Source organism: Haematobia irritans, chromosome 1 (assembly GCF_050003625.1).
Source record: "Haematobia irritans isolate KBUSLIRL chromosome 1, ASM5000362v1, whole genome shotgun sequence".
NCBI classification, from domain to species: domain Eukaryota; kingdom Metazoa; phylum Arthropoda; class Insecta; order Diptera; family Muscidae; genus Haematobia; species Haematobia irritans.
Window position 1 is genome coordinate 277,129,844 of NC_134397.1, and position 5,584 is coordinate 277,135,427.

The window sequence follows — 5,584 nt, forward strand, 5'->3', positions numbered from 1 at the left end:
GTCCTTTATATAATAATATAGACGTGTATGCACATTTCTTTACTATAAAAACTTTAATGTCATGCTCGAAAAGAAAAATATCAAAGGTTTTCTAAACTATATGCCATCATCTATTACAAATTTACTTAACATTACCCCCATAATTCTCAGACTATTGCTTGTGAATTTAATAGCTCTAATATGTTAAAATTCCAAAGGGCATTTGTTCAAGAACGGTCAAGGGTATATGACCACTTATTTAGCATAAATATGCCAAGTGATTTACTCATAGTTTATATGGCAGAATTCTATTAGGGCAAAATGCCCGTATTTACCTATAAAATTCTATGGTAACAAACATAAGCGACATATTGGCTTTGACATAAACCTATTATGTACGTAATATACTGCAAGTGTCATTAGTAAGTATGTCGTTTATACCGTCATAATATCAATACCTTTTGTTTCAAAAATATCTACTTTTGTATAAGTCTACAAAAAGTCTACATCGTTTTATTTCTACAGAGAGATGACTCGGTACTGGTTTTAGCCTTAAGGAAATTCAATTGCCAGATCACTTTATGGAGAGATTCTCCGGAAGTACATTACGACTTTATGCGGTAGGTTTTTATCTTCCATATACTCAAGATAAAAATTGAGTATACGTTTATTTTGAAAATGGGTCCACATCTACACTAAAAAATTTTGAGGACAAACAATTTACACAACATTAAGGACAAGTTACTTTAAAATAATCAAATTTTTATTAGAAGAAAGTTTCCAAGTCTTTTTTTATTAAATTTAGGAATGTTACTAATATTGAGACCATTATTAAACAAGTGAGGAAAGTCTAAAGTCGGGCGGAGCATATACATGGTAGCTATATCTAAATCTGAACCGATTTCGATGATATTTTGCACATACAGTTACTGCTATAGAAGATTACATTTAGCCATATTTGAATACAGTCGGTTGAGTTTTACGGCAGACTTTAGCAAAATCGGCCGTTATATATGGAGGCTATAGCTAAATCTGAACCGATTTCGTTGATTTTTTGCACATATTGTTAGCACTATAGAAGATTAGACTGAGCCAAGTTTGAGTAAGATTTGTTAATGAATAAGGGTTTTATGACCATATTTGGCAAAATCGGGCGATACATATATATGAGAGCTATATCTAAATCTGAACCGATTTCGATAAAATTTTGCATACTTAAAGGATGATGCAAAATATTACCTTGTGCCAAATTTGACGACTATCGGTGAGTAATAAAGCGCAACGTGACCCCATTTGTCGAAATCGGGCGATACATATATATGGGAGCTATATCTAAATTTGATCCGATTTCTTCCAAATGCAATAGCGTTCGTCCTTGTGCCCCAAAAACACTCTGTATCAAATTTCATCAAAGTCGGTTAATAATTGCGACCGGAATCCTGCGAACAACAAATACATGGACAGACGGACGGACACCAAGCGCTAGATCGACTCAGGAGGTGATTCTGAGTCGATCAGTATATATTTTAAAATCAATATTTCTGGTAGGTACATTTTTTGGCAGATCAAGGTTATTATACCCTAAACACTATGTGGTTTAGGGTATAAAAATGAAAATTAAATGAACGAGATATGTCTCCTAATTTTAAATTTACTGATCCTAAATTTGAATCTAGATAGTTTCAAAAAAATTGCTTTTGTTTAGTACCCAAATCTTTGGATCCAAATAAGAGCAAATCAATAAATGGGTCAACTACTTCGCGAATCGATTGTGGATTGAGGTTCTCCTCACTTGGTGAAGCGAAAAGTGTACTTACTGTGTCTTAGGTTAGGTGGCAGCCCGATGTATCAGGATCACTTAGACTATTCAGTCCATTCCAGTGGTGAAATTTTCTTTTATCACTGAGTGCTGCCCATGTTAAGCTCAATGACAAGGGACCTCCTTTTATAGCCGAGTCCGGACGGCGTTCCACATTGCAGTATATCCAATTAGAGAAGCTTTGAAACACTAAGAAATATCACCAGCATTACTGAGGTGGGATATTCCACCGCTGAAAAATTGTTGGCGTTAGGTCGAAGCAGGAATCGAACCCATAAACTTGTATATGCAAGGTGGGCATGTTAACCATTGCACCACGTTGGCTCCCCTTAGTCGTATAAGGAAATAATTTATGGTGCCCTTTATGGGTCCATAACAGCTGTTGTATTAGTAGTATTTTAGATATACTTCTAACATGCAATTGTTATGAAAATGGCAAAAACACACAATTTTTATTTGAATTTCCTTCAACCAAATCAAACTTCATAGGGTGTGTTATTAACGAATCTATTGTCATAACCACTTAATGACACTCACAGTACACAATTATTTCGTTGTAAGCTCTACTATATCGTATATGGTCCCTAACAATAAGTACCTTATTTAAAATTGCTGTGGTGAATGAAAATAACAAATATTATTTTGTTACAGTTTTGCTTGGGTTTTTTTTCACGATGCTTCCTTTGTGAGAGCATAAGTGCAGACTTTCCTTTGTGTTTTCTGTTCGATCGCTGGTTTTTTGCAAAGTAAATAGCTGTATAAAGTAATTTGAGTATAAGCCTAATAATATCAAATATTTACATAAAATATGCAAATTTCTTAAATATTTCCATAACACACTAACCCAAACACACACCCACAGCTATAGCCACTTAGATGGAGGATATTGTTCCCGTACCCTGAATTTAAGTACCCACTTCTAACTATGCACTGATGTATATTAGGGTGGCATAGAATGGTTGATTCACATTCCAAATACATGCCCGAATAACAAGAATTACAATTTTCGCCAAACCTTTGTTAACTTGGACTTCCAACAGACGAAATTTTTACTTATCAAAATTACTTTAGAAAGTGTCTCTTAACCCAAAACTACATAGGGGTGATGGTATAATAACTTTGATCTGCCAAAAAATGTGCTTGCCAGAAATATTGATCTCAAACCCCATAAAATATATATATATATAACGACTGAGAATCACCTCTTAGGTTGACTTAGCTCGACTTAGCCTTGATGTCCGCCAATCTGTGCGTTTGTCCATTTGTTTCTTGTTCGCAGGATTCAGGCCGTAATTATTAATGGATTTTAATGAAATTTGGTACATGGCACAAGGACGAACGCTATTGAAATAATAATAACTCGGATTAAATTTAGATATAGCCCAAAATATATATGTACCGTCCGATTTCGATAAATGGGCTCATATTGAGCTGCTTTACGAACTGACCGTCGTCAAGTATGCCACAAAGTAATCTAATTCCCCGCCCCTTAAGTGTGCAAAATTATTTAACTAGATTGGATATATTCGTTTTATCTGTTAATGTTACATTCCACAGACATACTTTATTTATCTCATACTGTTAAAGCTAAAAACTCAATATGGCTAAATGCTTCCGAAATTTAACAAGGTTGGAAACGTCCATTAGCCTTCATGCGTTCAAAAGACTTTTGCGCATCGTAGTTCTTGTAGAACTCAGTGTAGGCTGCCTTTTTAGGGTCATTCACAAAAAGTTTAAAAGCTGTTGTGATGACAGCGGTCAAACCGATGGCAATAGCCAATCCACGTTTGGTTTGCATGTTATGCAAGCCACGCATGACTGCAGCAGAGCTAGAAACAGCAGGAGCGTTGGTCATTTTTGAATCAAGAATCTAATATGCAACTCGACTCAATTTCATCGAAATCGGTTTAGATTTAAATATATTTCTCATATATATGTATAGCCCGATTTTCCCAAATTTTTTCTTTTACTATTATTTACTAATCAATCTTATGCAAAGCTAGCTAAATTTATTTTCTATAGTACTTACTATATGTGCAAAGAATCATCCAAATCGGTTCAGATTTAGGTATAGCTCCCCGATTTCCACAAATTTTGCCATAATAGCCTTATATAATCACCAATCTTCCACAAATTTTGCATAAGGTAACCTTCTATAGTATCAAACAAACCTTCAAAATATCATCCAAATTGCTTTAGATCTAGATATACGAGTAAATGTATCGCCCGATTTTCAAAAATTTACTTTATATCCTTATTTTTGAGCATAATGCCCTCATTTCTTAACCAATCATACTCAAATTTAACACAAGCTAATCATATATAATATCAACCAAATCTGCAAAATATTCCCAGCAAAAAAAATTTAGAAGTTCTTCCAAAGGCATAACTTTAAAAGCACTTCCAGAAGATGCACTCCCAATGATGTTCTTTATTTTAACTACCCAGGAAGTTCTTTTAATTCAATTTTTTATAACTTGTTTTTTTCTTACGTTTAATGGGTAATTTTAACTTTTTTGTTTTAAATAGGTTAAAAACAGAGTAAGAATTTACAAAATGGTACAAATCATTTAAATTTTGTCGAGAAAAATCCAATCCGAAAAACTTGTGAATTTTTGAAAACATTTGAGGTCAAACCTTTACGACAAGCGTCTAACGCTTGTCGTAAAAATTATAAAAAATTATGAAAATTATTTATTTTACAAAGTATCACAGATTTTTTTAATTTGCATCCAAAACATTGAATTCGGATCACATCTAAAAAAGTGATGCAAATTCAGTGCAACGGCTGTTGAACGACCGTCCTATGACAAGCCCATGTTAAATTCATCGCTTCTGCGTCAATTTTGCACTACTTCCGGATCCAAAAAGGACATTTTCCTTACCTTTTTGGCGACGCTTTTTTTGCTGGGTTGTTAAAACTGGTTCAGGTTTAGATATAACATAGCTCTCATATATACCCAGCAAAACAAATTGGAAGTTGTTCCCCAAACATTTCTTTTAAAGCCCATTCCAGTATAACCCATCGAGTTTTTTCAACTTCCGATGCAGTCCTTTTGGACAAGTCCACAAACATTTCTTCTAAAGCGCATCTTGGGATCCCCCAATGAATTTTTTCCACTTCCGATGCAGTCCTTTTGGACAAGTGCACAAACATTTCTTCTAAAGCGCATCTTGGGATCCCCCAATGATGTTTCTCTACTTCTAAAGCGCATCTTGGGATCCCCCAATGATGTTTCTCTACTTCCGATGCAGTCCTTGCGGACAAGTATTAGAAAGAACGCAATCAGACTATTTTAAGAGCAAATTTTGTACAATTAATTTTTACAAAAAAAAAAAAAAAAAAAAAATAGAAAACTAATAAAAAACTAAAAAAATAGATATTAATAAAAAAGTAAAAAAAAAAAATAAAAAAAAAAAACAAGTATATACGGCCGTAAGTTCGGCCAGGCCGAAGCTTATGTACCCTCCATCATGGATTGCGTAGAAACTTCTTCTAAACACTGCCATCCACAATGGAATTACTTAAGTTGCGGTAACGCTTGCCGATGGCAAGGCATCTTAAAACCTCCTAACACCATCTTCTAAATTGTATGACAAAATTTTCTATAGAAAGAAAATTTTGACAAAAATTTCTACAGAAATAAAATGTTAACAAAATTTTCTATAGAAATAAACTTTTGACAAAATATCTATAGAAATAAAATCTTGGTAGATTATTTTTGGTTCGAGTGGCAACCATGATTATGAACCGAATAAAATTTGAACAAAATTTTCTATAGAAAT

General features: G+C 33.8%; 1 pseudogene; it reads right to left on the bottom strand.

Annotated features, from left to right (window-relative positions):
• Positions 1-3,323: 3,323 nt before the first annotated feature.
• LOC142219796 (cytochrome c oxidase subunit 6C pseudogene) lies at positions 3,324-3,681 on the bottom strand (annotated as a pseudogene).
• Between the last annotated feature and the right edge of the window lie 1,903 nt (positions 3,682-5,584).